Source organism: Choloepus didactylus, chromosome X (assembly GCF_015220235.1).
Source record: "Choloepus didactylus isolate mChoDid1 chromosome X, mChoDid1.pri, whole genome shotgun sequence".
NCBI lineage: Eukaryota > Metazoa > Chordata > Mammalia > Pilosa > Megalonychidae > Choloepus > Choloepus didactylus.
The window spans coordinates 140,935,477-140,954,354 of record NC_051334.1 but is presented as its reverse complement, the minus strand read 5'-3'; the positions used below and the strand labels follow the sequence as shown (position 1 = coordinate 140,954,354).

At 39.3% G+C, this 18,878-nt stretch overlaps 1 protein-coding gene and 1 pseudogene across 5 annotated transcripts in view; one reads left to right on the top strand and one right to left on the bottom strand.

Moving 5' to 3' along the window:
* The window catches only part of KLHL13 (kelch like family member 13), a 368,989-nt gene that overhangs the window by 270,062 nt on the left and 80,049 nt on the right, over positions 1-18,878 (top strand). The window lies entirely within an intron of this gene.
* Positions 7,244-8,504, bottom strand: LOC119523504 (annotated as a pseudogene).

The window sequence follows — 18,878 nt, the reverse complement described above, 5'->3', positions numbered from 1 at the left end:
TGAACTTGTTCCTACTATATCCATCAGAAATTAACAGACCATAGTCATTCCTGGGCATCCCCAGAACGTTAAATAGCTTATCTGTTCTTCTTGGATTATTGTTCCCCCTTCCTTAATTGCTCTCTATTGCTAGTTCCCCTACATTCTACATTATAAACCATTTGTTTTACATTTTTCAAAGTTCACATTAGTGGTAGCATATAATATTTCTCTTTTTGTGCCTGGCTTATTTCGCTCAGCATTATGTCTTCAAGGTTCATCCATGTTGTCATATGTTTCACGAGATCGTTCCTTCTTACTGCCGCGTAGTATTCCATCGTGTGTATATACCACATTTTATTTATCCACTCATCTGTTGAAGGACATTTGGGTTGTTTCCATCTGTTGGCAATTGTGAATAATGCTGCTATGAACATTGGCGTGCAGATATCTGTTCGTGTCACTGCTTTCCGATCTTCCGGGTATATACCGAGAAGTGCAATCGCTGGATCGAATGGTAACTCTATATCTAGTTTTCTAAGCAACTGCCAGACTGACTTCCAGAGTGGCTGAACCGTTATACAGTCCCACCAACAATGAATAAGAGTTCCAATTTCTCCACATCCCCTCCAGCATTTGTAGTTTCCTGTTTGTTTAATGGCAGCCATTCTAATTGGTGTTAGATGTTATCTCATTGTGGTCTTAATTTGCATCTCTCTAATAGCTAGTGAAGCTGAACATTTTTTCATGTGTTCCTTGGCCATTTGTATTTCCTCTTCAGAGAACTGTCTTTTCATATCTTTTGCCCATTTTATAATTGGGCTGTCTGTACTATTGTCATTGAGTTGTAGGATTTCTTTATATATGCAAGATATCAGTCTTTTATCAGATACATGGTTTCCAAAAATTTTTTCCCATTGAGTTGGCTGCCTCTTTACCTTTTTGAGAAATTCCTTTGAGGTGCAGAAACTTCTAAGCTTGAGGAGTTCCCATTTATCTATTTTTTCTTTTGTTGCTTGTGCTTTGGGTGTAAAGTCTAGGAAGTGGCCGCCTAATACAAGGTCTTGAAGATGTTTTCCTACATTATCTTCTAGGAGTTTTATGGTACTTTCTTTTATATTGAGATCTTTGGTCCATTTTGAGTTAATTTTTGTGTAGGGGGTGAGGTAGGGGTCCTCCTTCATTCTTTTGGATATGGATATCCAACTCTCCCAGCCCCATTTGTTGAAAAGACCATTATGACTCAGTTCAGTGACTTTGGGGGCATTATCAAAGATCAGTCGGCCATAGATCTGAGGGTCTATCTCTGAATTCTCAATTCGATTCCATTGATCTATATGTCTATCTTTGTGCCAGTACCATGCTGTTTTGGCAACTGTGGCTTTATAATAAGCTTCAAAGTCAGGGAGTGTAAGTCCTCCCACTTCGTTTTTCTTTTTTAGAGTGTCTTTAGCAATTCGAGGCATCTTCCCTTTCCAAATAAATTTGATAACTAGCTTTTCCAAGTCTGAAAAGTAGGTTGTTGGAATTTTGATTGGGATTGCATTGAATCTGTAGATGAGTTTGGGTAGAATTGACATCTTAATGACATTTAGTCTTCCTATCCATGAACATGGAATATTTTTCCATCTTTTAAGGTCCCCTTCTATCTCTTTTAGTAGAGTTATGTAGTTTTCTTTGTATAGGTCTTTTACATCTTTGGTTAAGTTTATTCCTAGGTACTTGATTTTTTTAGTTGCTATTGAAAATGGTGTCTTTTTCTTGAGTGTCTCTTCAGTTTGTTCATTTCTAGCATATAGAAACATTACTGACTTATGTGCATTAATCTTGTATCCCGCTACTTTGCTAAATTTGTTGATTAGCTCTAGTAGCTGTATCGTCGATTTCTCAGGGTTTTCTAGATATAAGATCATATCATCTGCAAACAATGACAGTTTTACTTCTTCTTTTCCAATTTGGATGCCTTTTATTTCTTTGTCTTGCCGGATTGCCCTGGCTAGCACTTCCAGCACAATGTTGAATAACAGTGGTGACAGCGGGCATCCTTGTCTTGTTCCTGATCTTAGAGGGAAGGCTTTCAGTCTCTCACCATTGAGTATTATGCTGGCTGTGGGTTTTTCATATATGCTCTTTATCATGTTGAGGAAGTTTCCTTCAATTCCTACCTTTTGAAGTGTTTTTATCAAAAACGGATGTTGGATTTTGTCAAATGCTTTTTCAGTATCTATTGAGATGATAATTGATTTTTCCCTTTTGACTTGTTAATGTGTTGTAATACATTGATTGATTTTCTTATGTTGAACCATCCTTGCATGCCTGGAATGAACCCCACTTGGTCATGGTGTATGATTTTTTTAATGTGTCTTTGGATTCGATTTGCAAGTATTTTGTTGAGGATTTTTGGATCTATATTCATTAGGGAGATTGGCCGGTAGTTTTCCTTTTTTGTTGCATCTTTGCCTGGTTTTGGTATTAGATTGATGTTAGCTTCATAAAATGAGTTAGGTAGTGTTCCCTTTTCTTCAATGTTTTGAAAGAGTTTGAGTAAGATTGGTGTCAGTTCTTTCTGGAAAGTTTGGTAGAATTCCCCTGTGAAGCCATCTGGCCCTGGGCATTTATTTGTGGGAAGATTTTTGATGACTGATTGGATCTCTTTGCTTGTGATGGGTTGGTTGAGGTCTTCTATTTCTTCTCTGGTCAGTCTAGGTTGTTCATATGTTTCCAGGAAATTGTCCATTTCCTCTACATTATCCAGTTTGTTGCCATACAGTTGTTCATAATATCCTCTTATAATTTTTTTAATTTCTTCAGGATCTGCAGTTATGTCACCTTTTTCATTCATTATTTTGTTTATATGGGTCTTCTCTCTTTTTGATTTTGTCAGTCTAGCTAGGGGCTTGTCAATCTTGTTGATCTTCTCAAAGAACCAACTTTTGGTGATATTTATCCTCTCTATTGTTTTTTTGTTCTCTATGTCATTTATTTCTGCTTTAATCCTTATTATTTCTTTTCTTCTACTTGGTTTAGGATTGGTTTGCTGTTCATTTTCTAGCTTCTTCAGTTGATCCATTAGTTCTTTGATTTTGGCTCTTTCTTCCTTTTTAATATATGTGTTTAGTGCTATAAATTTCCCCCTTAGCACTGCTTTTGCTGCATCCCATAGGTTTTGGTATGTTGTGTTCTCATTTTCATTCGTCTCTATATATTTAGCAATTTCTCTTGCTATTTCTTCGTTAACCCACTGATTGTTTAGGAGTGTGTTGTTTAACCTCCAGGTATTTGTGAATTTTCTAAGTCTCTGATGGTTATTGACTTCTAATTGTATTCCATTCTGGTCAGAGAATGTGCTTTGAATAATTTCAATCTTTTTAAATTTATTGAGGCTTGTTTTATGTCCCAGCATATGATCTATTCTGGAGAAAGTTCCATGAGCACTAGAAAAGTATGTGTATCCTGGTGATTTGGGATGTAATGTCCTGTATAAGTCTGTTAAATCTAATTCATTTGTCAGATTGTTTAGGTTTTCAATTTCCTTATTGGTCTTCTGTCTGGTTGATCTATCTATAGGAGAGAGTGATGTGTTGAAGTCTCCCACAATTATTGTGGAAACATCAATTGCTTCCTTTAGTTTTGCCAGTGTTTCTCTCATGTATTTTGTGGCACCTTGATTGGGTGCATAGACATTTACGATTGTTATTTCTTCTTGCTGAATTGCCCCTTTTATTAGTATGTAGTGGCCTTCTTTGTCTCTCAAAACATCCCTGCATTTAAAGTCTATTTTATCTGAGATTAATATTGCTACACCTGCTTTCTTTTGGCTGTAGCTTGCATGAAATATTTTTTTCCATCCTTTCACTTTCAGTTTCTTTGTGTCCCTGTGTCTAAGATCAGTCTCTTTTATGCAACATATTGATGGTTCATTTTTTTTGATCCATTCTGCGAATCTATATCTTTTAATTGGGGAGCTTAATCCATTTACATTCAACGTTATAACCGTGAAGGCATTTCTTGAATCAGCCATCTTATCCTTTGGTTTATGTTTGTCATATTTTTCCCCTCTGTCTATTAATATCCTTTATTGTACCCATACCGAATCTCTTTAGTACTGAACCTTTCTCCAAGTCTCTCTGTCCTTTCTTTGTTTCTCTGTCTGTAGGGCCCCCTTTACTATCTCCAGTAGGGCAGGTCTCTTGTTAGCAAATTCTCTCAGCATTTGTTTGTCTGTGAAAAATTTAAGCTCTCCCTCAAATTTGAAGGAGAGCTTTGCTGGGTAAAGTATTCTTGGTTGGAAATTTTTCTCACTCAGAATTTTAAATATATCGTGCCACTGCCTTCTTGCCTCCATGGTGGCTGCTGAGTAGTCACTACTTAGTCTTATGCTGTTTCCTTTGTATGTGGTGAATTGCTTTTCTCTTGCTGCTTTCAGAACTTGCTCCTTCTCTTCTGTGTTTGACAGTGTGATCAGTATATGCCTTGGAGTGGGTTTATTTGGATTTATTCTCTTTGGAGTTCGCTGAGCATTTATGATTTGTGTATTTATGTTGTTTAGAAGATTTAGGAAGTTTTCCCCAACAATTTCTTTGAATACTCTTCCTAGACCTTTACCCTTTTCTTCCCCTTCTGGAACACCAATGAGTCTTATATTCGGACGTTTCATATTATCTATCATATCCTTGAGGTCCATTTCGATTTTTTCAATTTTTTTCCCCATTCTTTCTTTTATGCTTTCATTTTCCATTCTGTCATCTTCCAGGTCACTGATTCGTTGTTCAACTTCCCCTAGTCTTGTACTATGAGTGTCCAGAATCTTTTTAATTTGGTCAACAGTTTCTTTAATTTCCATAAGATCATCCATTTTTTTATTTAGTCTTGCAATGTCTTCTTTATGCTCTTCTAGGGTCTTCTTGATCTCCTTTGTATCCCGTACTATGGTCTCATTGTTCATCTTTAGTTCTTTGAGTAGCTGCTCTAGGTGCTGTGTCACTTCTGATCTTTTGATCTGGGTGTTTGAGCTTGGGTTATCCATATTGTCTGTTTTTTTCATATGCTTTATAATTTTCTGTTGTTTTTGGCCTCGTGGCATTTGCTGAACTTGATAGGGTTCTTTTAGGATTTGTAGACCAATTGAAGGCCTTATCTCTAATTTATCAGATCTACAGCTTCGTGGAGTACACTTTCTCTAACTAACCAGCAGGTGGCGTCCACGAGCCACCTGTTCTCCACAAGCCAGTTCTCCCCTGCTTAGCCTTTTTGGTGAGTGGGGGAGTGAGTCTTGTGGGGTCCAATTGGTGTACCAAGCTTGCATGTGTAGTTGTTGTTGCCTGCCCTGTATATGGGGCGTGTTTCTGGGCAGTCAGGGAGGGGGCTGGCTTTAACAATCAAATCTCCCTGGTGATCCTAGAGTTTTAAAGCTGCTGCAATAGTCTAATCCTTCAGTTCAGTCCTGCCACAGTTTGTCTCTGCCACTGACCCAGAAGTCCTTGGTATTGGCGTATGGCTCCTGAGACTTGCAAGTGGGCCCCTCTTCCAGGCTGTGCACCCCGGGTCCTCTGTTGAGGGATGACTGTGCTATGTCACAGGTGAGTGCCGTCCCCCCAGGGCAGTTCTGGGCTGCTGGGCTGTGTAGGGAGGCTCCCAGTCTGCTGAAATGATGGCTGAATGGGGCTTTGTTAATTCCCACTGCTCCACCTTCCCAACTCTGGGACAATCAGCTGAGGTTGCAGGGAAGGCTAATGTCCACGCCCAGTTTTGTGGTGTGTGCCTGTTATTTGAAGCGCTTCTGTCACTCTGGGTTGTCTGGGGCAGCTCTGGGCTATGGGGCTGGCGATGGGCAGGAGTGTTTCCTGTCCACCAGGATGATGGCTGTGTGCAGACACCCCCCTTTTCTTGGAAGTTGTGGTGTTTAGTGAATTTTCTCAGCCACTGGATTGTTGCCTTTTGTCTCAGAGCTCTCTTAGTTCTGCTCTTGACTTGACCTGCCCAAATTGCAAGTCTTTGAAGCTTTCTGTATTGGGCTTCTTAGAGTAATTGTTTTAGAAAAAGAAAAAAGGATTAAAAAAAAGGGCCCTCCTCAGAGATCTAATGGGTTATTGAAATGCTAAAAGAGAAAGCAATTAGGGCCATTAAGGAAGGTCCACAGGGCAGAGAGATCAGCTTTTCTTCGGGATTTGCATATGCGCCTCAGGGCCTGAGCTCTGCCCTTCCCCTTTCTATGTTCACCAGAACTCTAAAAATCCTCCGCTTTTATTTTGGAGTTTTTCGTGTTGTTTTTTTCTATGCCTGTCTCCTCTCTGCTGGGCTGGCTGCTCTCAGATTCTCTGGTGTCTGTTCTCAGTCTATCTATGGTTGGAGTTTGGATCAGTAGAATGAGTTTCTGATAAGGGCTGCCACTGCAGTTCTCCCTTCTCCTTCCCGGAGCTGACAGCCCCTCCTCCCACGGGCCTTAGCCTGGCAGGGAGGGGTGCGGGTCCCCTGGCCACAAAAACTTACAGATTTCGCTGATCTCAGCAGTTCCACGTTTTCATGAGTGTTGTATGAAGTATGCCCAAAGTCAGATTGCTCTGTGGTGTCCAGTCCACGCAGTTCCTGGCTTTCTACCTGCTTTCCTGGAGGAGTAACTAAAACATACAGCTCACCAGTCCGCCATCTTGCCCCGCCTCCCAGTGTCTTCTTAATATCCTTTATCTCTTTAGCCATATTTCCTTTCATCTCCTTGAATTCATTTAGGAGATTTGTTTGAACATCTTTGAATAGTTCTTCCAAATTCTTTGTCTCCTCTGAATTTGTTATTTGTTCCTTTGACTGGGACATATCTTCTTTTTTTGGTATGGCTTGCAATTTTTTCCTAGTATCTGGGAATCTTTTCATCTTGATGAGTTTACTCTGGAGATCAGTTTCTCTTTCTTGACTGAAGTTTTTTTGTTGATTGTCTTAGCATAAAGCATTTCTTCAACAGTTGGTTCAAATTGTTAGAGACTTTTAGGATAGCTCCTGCTCAACTGATCAGAGTTTTTCAGCTCTTATGCATCTGATTCTTGCCATGGATATATGGTACAATTTTTGAGACTACACAATTTGTCCAACTATTTCACTCCCAGGAGAAATATTCATTTCTCCTTTTCCTTCACCAGGGCTGATAATCTGTTCTATTTGTTTTTTATTTGCCTCTATAGTTTTTTTTTTAAAGATAAGCATTATAGGTGACTTTTAATATTAGAATACTTTATGAAACTATATATAAAATTATTATACAGAATAAGTTTAATTAGTCTCTGTTTTTAAAAGCTTTCAGCAATAATTCTGCTGCTAGTCCTGGAGACATGGACCCACTGAGAACTTTTTTTTCCAGAAGAGGAATCTGTTCCTGTACTGTGGGATAGGACCTGAAATGTTCTAACACACTTTCCTGGATGAGATTTCACATCCAAACCTTCCACTGCTTCTGTCATTTGGCAGTCAACTCCCCACTGGCAAGCATCAGGTCCTGGAATTCTTTCATTTTATTCCACATTTCAGTGATCCCCTCTCCACTTCTGGAAGAAATGTGAATTACCTTTGTTCTCCAGACTTCTGAGCATTTGCAGAGTAATTTCAGTGCACTCATATTCTCTGCTTGTATCCTTCAAGCTGGCACAATCAAGTCTCCATCAGATTTAATTATAGCCACCAGATCTGCCATCTCAGTTATACCCCTTTTGATACCCTGCAATCCATCTCCTCCTGCTGGTGGCAGTAGTAAAACAAACATGTCAGCCATGTCAGCAACAGCAAACTCTGATTGACCCAGACCTACAGTTTCAATAAGAATGATGTCATACCCCCCTCCTTCACACAACAGAATAGCTTCATTTGTGGTCCTTGTCATACCTCCTAAAGTCCCTCTAGTAGGAGATGGCCTGATGTTTGCATTCATATCTCTTGATAATGCAGTCATTCGGGTTTTATCACCTAAGAGTGAGCCACCACTGGTGCAAGAAGAAGGGTCCACAGCTAGCACAGATACTTTGTGCCCTCTCTCAGTAAGCATTTTTCCAAAATATTCTATAAATATCTATTTTCCAGCACCAGGAGGGCCAGGCAATCCCACTTGAAATGCTAGTGGTTTTCCTTTGTTTAATTGTTCTTGTTCCCTGTAGAAGACTAATACTTTCTGAGGAATCACCTGGGCTAACTCTTTTTTCCTGTCATGAGTTGACTCTATAAGAGTTATGGACTCTGCTAAGCAGGCCCTTTGTCCTTGGATTAAACCAGAGTAAAGTTTATCCACAAATCTGTTCTTTGTCAGAAAGTCCTTCTGTGTGTTCTTTTAAGGTTGTCTGTACACATAATTTTCTCTTTAAACCTATTGACAGCAGCATCCACTTTGTACAATGGAGTCCAAGATAATTAAATGGCTGAGCAGATGGGATTCTCGATCCAAGATGAGTACTTGAGAGAAAGATGAAGTGGTAATGTCAGAAAGGTGTTCTTAAAAGGCCTTTTAGGAAATGTTGGTGAGGGTATTGCAGAAGCATGGAAATATTCATTTTGTTTGTAACTGAAGAAAATACTGCGTGTTTTTTGCTCAGTGTAATTTGTTACTTCCTGGCCCGATACCACGGAAGTTATTTGCTTCTTTAGTTTTATAAGACTTCTTTCATTGTCTGTAACTGCTTTTGCCTGGAGGGCAAATTCTGGGAGGAGGGTCACCCCAGAGAAGACTTTCCTAGGTCTGTATTTCCCAATCAAAACAGGGCCAGAGACCCCATGAAGGGAGCATAGTTTGGTTTCAGTGTACCCTGGAGAGGAGTTCCAGAAGGATGCCAAACTTCTCTTTGATGGCTCCCCAAATCTCTGCTCTCAGGGCCTGCCCAGGAGATGCTGCTATTCAGTAAACTGTTCTCCACAGTCCTATGGTGGTACTGTGCCTTTAAGTCCCAACCAGCTCCTCCTCTGTTGGGGGTGTGGTTGAAACAGAGGGTGCCAGCTACCATTATTGGGGGCAGGTTGAAACCATAGCTCAGAGCTGAGATCCAGTGATCTGAATTCACCAATCAAAAGCCACGAACAATGCTGGGCCTTGCCCCCCGCTTCCCTTCTTGGGGAATGGACACCCTTCAGCAAACTGTTCTCCAAAGCCCCAGAAGGCCACTGTATCTCAAATTACCCCCACTTCCACCCTTGTCAGGGACGTGGTTGAAACAGAGGCTGCTGGCTGCTTTTTGTCCTGGTCTGGTTGAAACTGTAGCTCCTCTGAGAGCCGGGAACCAGTGTTCCGAATTTGCTAATCGAAAGCCATGATCAGCACTTGCTGTGTGCCCCCACCCTCACCCCACCCCCATTCTTGGGGAAGAGGACTTTTATTTCTAATCAAGGACTGGATCCTGGGGTGTCTTGCCACAAAAGTGGGGGATGAGCACTGCCTTTGTAGCATGGAGAATTTTATAGCTCTTTACCCCAAGTTATTAGTCTCTTCATTCTGCTCTTCCCTGGATGGTATATATTGTTCTTCTGGACTCCAGAGGCCCCAAACAGTTGTTTCAGACAGTTCCTGGCTGTGTACTAGCAGCCTAGGAGGACGACCTGAGTCTTGAAGATCCCTACTCTGCCATCCTACCCAGAAACCTTCTGGTGTCCTCTTTATAACACTTTCTAAGGGTGCTACCCAGTCAGTATATTCAGTACTTTCTTGTGAACATTACTGTCACATTGCTTAATTGTTCATCAGCTCTCAATGAAATAAAATCTATGTATTAGTTTTCTATGGCTGCCGTAACAAATTACCACAAACTTAGTGGCTTAAAGAAACACAAACTTCTTAATGTATTTCTAGAGGCCAGAAATCCAGAATGGTCTCACCAGGTTAAAAGCAAGTTGTCAGTAGGACTGTGTTCTTTTCTGGAGACTCATAAGGAGAATCCATTTCCTGCTCATTCAGGTTGTTTGCACAATTCAGTTCCTAATGGCTGTGCGACCGAAGTCTCCATCTTTTGCTGGCTGTGAGCGGATAGCTTCTTTGCTTGACTTATGAGCCTCATTCCTCAATTTCAAAGCCAGCAACAGCATGTTGAGTCCTTCTCAAGTCACATCTCTCTCTGACCCAACTTTCTGTCTTCCTTTTCCACTTTTAAGGACTCATTTAAATTCGGCCTGCTGGATAATATAGCATAATCTCCCACCTCAAAGACCTTAAACTTAATCACATCTGCAAAGTCCCATTCGCCATGTAACATAACATAATCATAGGTTCCAGGGATTAGGACAAGGGCATCTTTGGGAAGCCATTGTTTTGTCTAACACATTCTAGTTGAACAGAATCATTCTAGGCTTACATAAGCATTGAAAGAAATTGTTCCAGTTCACCCATATGGTTCTATAAATCTTACATTCTTATTACTAAACTGTTTATTAATTTATAGGAGAGGAGTTTTGTTCTTGCCAATTGCAATAGTTTAAACATAACATAAGCAGTTCTTAACCTTTGCAACAATGATTTCCTGGAAATCTTGTTAAAAATAGCATTATCCAGTGACAGTATTATAATCTGGGGTTGTATTGAAAGCATCATGAAAACAGTTTCTACTACTTAAAATTATGCTCCAAGTCCTATAAAACAGGCATAAATGTATTGCACACGTTGATTTTTCAAGTATACATAAAAACATGAAATACAGACATGAGTTAAAATTATGATGGTATTCATTTAAAATATTTATTATGTATTCACCTTCTTAAAATAAGGCTGTTTTTTAGATGTTTTGCGTGGTTCATATCTCCTTTTAAAAGCTAATAACTAAGCATTAGTGCCACCTTTTTAATAGACTCATGGAAATAGTTTTCTTCATAAAGTTTTATGTAGCACGCAGAAGCATTCAAAATTGCTCCATTGATATTAGGGCTGTCTAGAAAGTACTAAAGTGAGTGCATAATACAAGTTGGTTGATATTGATTGCACCTTATTCCGTTGACGAATTGAAGGTAAAATTTTGAAAGACTGAACATTTTTTCCACCTGAAATCATTTTCAGTTTATTTGAAAGACTGTTAAGAAACAGGTAAGGATAAAGGCTACCAGAAAAGAATAATTAACAATTTGTGGGTCCTCATATGTCCCTGGAAAATCATACACATAATACAGCTTATTGAGAACCTTTATAAAATCTACAAATCAGGTCACGAAATTAGCTAGCAGTGGCTTATGATTTCATGGTTCTTGCCTTGCTAATGCCCTGAAACACTTTGTCTGTGGCAGGCACAGTGGGCAAGCAGTGAAGCTTGGGTGTTACTTAGGTAATATCTATGAAGTTAAGTATAACAGTAAAATGACAGGTGAGTAATGCCTATCCTACTCAGATATTGAGCATTAAACGGATTCTCTAGAAAGTTGGCTATGGCCTGAAAAGTGACATCTCTAAACTTTGAGTAAAGGAAAGTTCTGAAATCAGAAATTGGTTAAATTGGTCTAATACTGTAGATTCTGTCTGCTTCCTATTATGGAAGGTGCAAGCACTTGATTGAGTTTTAGATATGAAAGGCTTGAATACTGTAATTTAGAGCACTAAAATTTTGAGAATGAAGCATTGTGAAAATGAAGAATTAGAGTGGCAATCTCAGTCAAGTGTTCTCGGGCAACTGGGCTAAACCAGTGCTTATGCCATCCCTCTGCCTCCTTTTCTTTCAAACAATAGAGTCTCTAACTGCAGGTGTTTCTAAAAATTCTAAATGGCCTTTGCACTTCATTTACAGTCTCATCCTCTAACATATTCTATTTTTCTGTTTTTCTGGTTTAAAAAATATAGTGCCTTTTATTGATCAGTGTGATCAGACCTTCACGTTTAAAAAAAGAGCATAATCATCTCATTCAGGATTCTTTGAATCTAAGAGCTGGAAGGAACCTTAGAAATCACTCTTTTTGTCATAACATTTTACTTCAAAGAGAATGTGATAGTAATGTTTGGTCATTTTCCCTCCATTTGTGTACATTTGTATTTGATGATTTAACACAGTATTTATTTATATTTTTTATTATTTTATCCAATTTAATCTGCTATATTACAAATTAATGTTAAAGATGAGTTTGCTACAAAAACCTTAACTACGTTTTTTTTTTTAATTCAGTTTTATTGAAATATATTCACATACCATACAGTCATCCATGGTGTACAATCAACTGTTCACAGTACCATCATATAGTCATGCATTCATCACCCAAATCTAATTTTGAACATTTTCCTTACATCTGAAAGAATCAGAGTAAGAATAAAAAATAAAAGTAAAAAAGAACACCCAAATCATCCCCCCATTCCACCCTATTTTTCATTTTGTTTTTGTCCCCATTTTTCTACTCATTTATCCATACACTGGATAAAGGGAGTGCAATCAACAAGGTTTTCACAGTCACATTGTCACCCCTTCTAATCTACATTGTTATACAGTCTTCAAGAGTCAAGGCTCCTGGGTTGGAGTTTGATAGTTTCAGGTATTTACTTTTAGCTATTCCAATATATTAAAACCTAAGAGATGTTATCTATATAGTGCATAAGAATGTCCACCAGAGTGACCTCTCGACTCCATTTGAAATCTCTCAGCCACTGAAATTATTTCATCTCATTTTGCATGCCCCTTTTGGTCAAGAAGATATTCTCAATCCCACGATGCTGGGTCCAGATTCATCCCCGGGAGTCATATCCTGCATTGCCAGGGAGATTTACACCCCTGCGAGTCGGGTCCCATGTAGGGGGGAGGGCAGTGAGTTCACCTGCTGAGGTGGCTCAGTTAGAGAGAGAGAGAGGGCCACATCTGAGCAACAAAGAGGTACTCAGGGGGTGACTCTTAGGCACAATTATATGCAACTTAACTAGGTTTTTAAAATAGATTTGATTATATCAGAGTTCTCCTGTAGTGCTACAGTGAAACATAATACTGATTTGATTTAACTTTCAATTAGACCTTCAAAATATGTGAAATAGAATTTTGAAAAGTATGGGATGCTCTAGGTTGTGATTTGATTATCCAGTAGATAATCCCAAACACCATCAAACTGAAGTGACTTTCATTCGTTGTGAGCACTTTCCTACAGAAGGCGTGTGTGTGAATGTGTGTGTGTGTGTGTGTGTGTGTGCATAATCATTTTTAAATGATTCACAACTAACCAAAAGTTCGTGGAACTGGAACCAAAGTTTTAGTCTGGAGATCTGGGTCATTAGTGTAATTTTCATAGACATATTGCTGAAATATATAAATATATGTAATGAGAGAATGTCTTTTTTTCAAATGATGTGGTGCACCATCACATCATCCTAAATTTTGACACTTTTTTTGTATAATTACAATTGCGGATTATATTTTTGAATAGTGGATATCGCTTGATTGCTGATCCAGCTGTACACATAGCCTGATTGAGGAAGAAAGAGACTTTAAAATAAAATAATGGTCAGGAAAGTTGGTATGATTTATTTTTTCATTTGATGCTGTTGTGATAAATACGAACTGATAAGCAGTTTGACTAGGGAGCAAAGTTTATAATTAGTCTAGTTACTATGGTTTTTATGAATTATACAGTAACATGGCATTTGTTAGTAGATAATGATTAGCATTTGTTATTTTTATATCATTTAATCCTTTGGAAAGCAATTATTTCCTTGTCTGTGATCTCTCTGCAAGCATGAATCCTTTCTGCTCTTTGTTTTCTTAAGTCCTAGTGCAGTATCTGGAACATAGCAGGTGCTCAGTAAATGTTAAATGGAATGTTAGGAGAGGCGGGGCAAGATGGCAGACTGGTGAGCTGTATGTTTTAGTTACTCCTCCAGGAAAGTAGGTAGAAAGCCAGGAACTGCGTGGACTGGACACCACAGAGCAATCTGCGTTTGGGCATACTTCATACAACACACATGAAAACGTGGAACTGCTGAGATCAGCGAAATCTGTAAGTTTTTGCGGCCAGGGGACCCGCGCCCCTCCCTGCCAGGCTCAGTCCCGGAGGAGGAGGGGCTGTCAGCTCCGGGAAGGAGAAGGGAGACCTGCAGTGGCAGCCCTTATCGGAAACTCATTCTACTGATTCAAACTCCAACCACAGATAGACTGAGACCAGACACCAGAGAATCTGAGAGCAGCCAGCCCAGCAGAGAGGAGACAGGCATAGAAAAAAAACAACACAAAAAACTCCAAAATAAAAGCGGAGGATTTTTGGAGTTCTGGTGAACATAGAAAGGGGAAGGGCCCGGAGGCGCATATGCAAATCCCGAAGAAAAGCTGATCTCTCTGCCCTGTGGACCTTTCCTTAATGGCCCTGGTTGCTTTGTCTCTTAGCATTTCAATAACCCATTAGATCTCTGAGGAGGGCCCATTTTTTTTTTTTTTTAAATCCTTTTTTCTTTTTCTAAAACAATTACTCTAAGAAGCCCAATACAGAAAGCTTCAAAGACTTGCTATTTGGGCAGGTCAAGTCAAGAGCAGAACTAGGAGAGCTCTGAGACAAAACGCAATAATCCAGTGGCTGAGAAAATTCACTAAACACCACAACTTCCCAAGAAAAGGGGGGTGTCCGCTCACAGCCATCATCCTGGTGGACAGGAAACACTCCTGCCCATCGCCAGCCCCATAGCCCAGAACTGCCCCAGACAACCCAGTGTGACGGAAGTGCTTCAAATAACAGGCACACACCACAAAACTGGGTGTGGACATTAGCCTTCCATGCAACCTCAGCTGATTGTCCCAGAGTTGGGAAGGTAGAACAGTGTGAATTAACAAAGCCCATTCAGCCATCATTTCAGCAGACTGGGAGCCTCCCTACACAGCCCAGCAGCCCAGAACTGCCCTGGGGGGACGGCACTCACCTGTGACATAGCACAGTCATCCCTCAACAGAGGACCCGGGGTGCACGGCCTGGAAGAGGGGCCCACTTGCAAGTCTCAGGAGCCATACGCCAATACCAAGGACTTGTGGGTCAGTGGCAGAGACAAACTGTGGCAGGACTGAACTGAAGTATTAGACTATTGCAGCAGCTTTAAAACTCTAGGATCACCAGGGAGATTTGATTGTTAGAGCCACCCCCCCCTCCCTGACTGCCCAGAAACATGCCCCATATACAGGGCAGGCAAAACCAACTACACACGCAAGCTTGGTACACCAATTGGACCCCACAAGACTCACTCCCCCACTCACCAAAAAGGCTAAGCAGGGGAGAACTGGCTTGTGGAGAACAGGTGGCTCGTGGAAGCCACCTGCTGGTTAGTTAGAGAAAGTGTACTCCACGAAGCTGTAGATCTGATAAATTAGAGATAAGGACTTCAATTGGTCTACAAATCCTAAAAGAACCCTATCAATTTCAGCAAATGCCACGAGGCCAAAAACAACAGAAAATTATAAAGCATATGAAAAAACCAGACGATATGGATAACCCAAGCCCAAGCACCCAAATCAAAAGACCAGAAGAGACACAGCACCTAGAGCAGCTACTCAAAGAACTAAAGATGAACAATGAGACCATAGTACGGGAGATAAAGGAAATCAAGAAGACCCTAGAAGAGCATAAAGAAGACATTGCAAGACTAAATAAAAAAATGGATGATCTTATGGAAATTAAAGAAACTGTTGACCAAATTAAAAAGATTCTGGACACTCATAGTACAAGACTAGAGGAAGTTGAACAACGAATCAGTGACCTCGAAGATGACAGAATGGAAAATGAAAGCATAAAAGAAAGAATGGGGAAAAAAATTGAAAAAATCGAAATGGACCTCAGGCATACGATAGATAATATGAAACGTCCAAATATAAGACTCATTGGTGTCCCAGAAGGGGAAGAAAAGGGTAAAGGTCTAGGAAGAGTATTCAAAGAAATTGTTGGGGAAAACTTCCCAAATCTTCTAAACAACATAAATACACAAATCATAAGTGCTCAGCGAACTCCAAATAGAATAAATCCAAATAAACCCACTCCGAGACATATACTGATCACACTATCAAACACAGAAGAGAAGGAGCAAGTTCTGAAAGCAGCAAGAGAAAAGCAATTCACCACATACAAAGGAAACAGCATAAGACTAAGTAGTGACTACACAGCAGCCACCATGGAGGCAAGAAGGCAGTGGCACGATATATTTAAAATTCTGAGTGAGAAAAATTTCCAGCCAAGAATACTTTATCCAGCAAAGTTCTCCTTCAAATTTGAGGGAGAGCTTACGTTTTTCACAGACAAACAAATGCTGAGAGAATTTGCTAACAAGAGACCTGCCCTACTGGAGATACTCAAGGGAGCCCTACAGACAGAGAAACAAAGAAAGGACAGAGAGACTTGGAGAAAGGTTCAGTACTAAAGAGATTCGGTATGGGTACAATAAAGGATATTAATAGACAGAGGGGAAAAATATGACAAACATAAACCAAAGGATAAGATGGCTGATTCAACAAATGCCTTCACGGTTATAACGTTGAATGTAAATGGATTAAACTCCCCAATTAAAAGATATAGATTCGCAGAATGGATCAAAAAAAATGAACCATCAATATGTTGCATACAAGAGACTCATCTTAGACACAGGGACACAAAGAAACTGAAAGTGAAAGGATGGAAAAAAATATTTCATGCAAGCTACAGCCAGAAGAAAGCAGGTGTAGCAATATTAATCTCAGATGAAATAGACTTCAAATGCAGGGATGTTTTGAGAGACAAAGAAGGCCACTACATACTAATAAAAGGGGCAATTCAGCAAGAAGAAATAACAATCGTAAATGTCTATGCACCCAACCAAGGTGCCACAAAATACATGAGAGAAACACTGGCAAAACTAAAGGAAGCAATTGATGTTTCCACAATAATTGTGGGAGACTTCAACACATCACTCTCTCCTATAGATAGATCAACCAGACAGAAGACCAATAAGGAAATTGAAAACCTAAACAATCTGATAAATGAATTAGATTTAACAGACATATACAGGACATTACATCCCAAATCACCAGGATACACATACTTTTCTAGTGCTCATGGAACTTTCTCCAGAATAGATCATATGCTGGGACATAAAACAAGCCTCAATAAATTTAAAAAGATTGAAATTATTCAAAGCACATTCTCTGACCAGAATGGAATACAATTAGAAGTCAATAACCATCAGAGACTTAGAAAATTCACAAATACCTGGAGGTTAAACAAAACACTCCTAAACAATCAGTGGGTTAAAGAAGAAATAGCAAGAGAAATTGCTAAATATATAGAGATGAATGAAAATGAGAACACAACATACCAAAACCTATGGGATGCAGCAAAAGCAGTGCTAAGGGGGAAATTTATAGCACTAAACGCATATATTAAAAAGGAAGAAAGAGCCAAAATCAAAGAACTAATGGATCAACTGAAGAAGCTAGAAAATGAACAGCAAACCAATCCTAAACCAAGTACAAGAAAAGAAATAACAAGGATGAAAGCAGAAATAAATGACATAGAGAACAAAAAAACAATAGAGAGGATAAATATCACCAAAAGTTGGTTCTTTGAGAAGATCAACAAGATTGACAAGCCCCTAGCTAGACTGACAAAATCAAAAAGAGAGAAGACCCATATAAACAAAATAATGAATGAAAAAGGTGACATAACTGCAGATCCTGAAGAAATTAAAAAAATTATAAGAGGATACTATGAACAACTGTATGGCAACAAACTGGATAATGTAGAGGAAATGGACAATTTCCTGGAAACATATGAACAACCTAGACTGACCAGAGAAGAAATAGAAGACTTCAACCAACCCATCACAAGCAAAGAGATCCAATCAGTCATCAAAAATCTTCCCACAAATAAATGCCCAGGGCCAGATGGCTTCACAGGGGAATTCTACCAAACTTTCCAGAAAGAACTGACACCAATCTTACTCAAACTCATTCAAAACATTGAAGAAAATGGAACACTACCTAACTCATTTTATGAAGCTAACATCAATCTAATACCAAAACCAGGCAAAGATGTTACAAAAAAGGAAAACTACCGGCCAATCTCCCTAATGAATATAGATGCAAAAATCCTCAACAAAATACTTGCAAATCGAATCCAAAGACACATTAAGAAAATCATACACCATGACCAAGTGGGGTTAATCCAGGCATGCAAGGATGGTTCAACATAAGAAAATCAATCAATGTATTACAACACATTAACAAGTCAAAAGGGAAAAATCAATTGATCATCTCAATAGATGCTGAAAAAGCATTTGACAAAATCCAACATCCCTTTTTGATAAAAACACTTCAAAAGGTAGGAATTGAAGGAAACTTCCTCAACATGATAAAGAGCATATATGAAAAACCCACAGCCAGCATAGTACTCAACGGTGAGAGACTGAAAGCCTTCCCTCTAAGATCAGGAACAAGACAAGGATGCCCGCTATCACCACTGTTATTCAACATTGTGCTGGAAGTGCTAGCCAGGGCAATCCGGCAAGACAAAGAAATAAAAGGCATCCAAATTGGAAAAGAAGAAGTAAAACTGTCATTGTTTGCAGATGATATGATCTTATATCTAGAAAACCCTGAGAAATCGACGATACAGCTACTAGAGCTAATAAACAAATTTAGCAAAGTAGCGGGATACAAGGTTAATGCACATAAGTCAGTAATGTTTCTATATGCTAGAAATGAACAAACTGAAGAGACACTCAAGAAAAAGATACCATTTTCAATAGCAACTAAAAAAATCAAGTACCTAGGAATAAACTTAACCAAAGATGTAAAAGACCTATACAAAGAAAACTACATAACTCTACTAAAAGAAATAGAAGGGGACCTTAAAAGATGGAAAAATATTCCATGTTCATGGATAGGAAGACTAAATGTCATTAAGATGTCAATTCTACCCAAACTCATCTACAGATTCAATGCAATCCCAATCAAAATTCCAACAACCTACTTTTCAGACTTGGAAAAGCT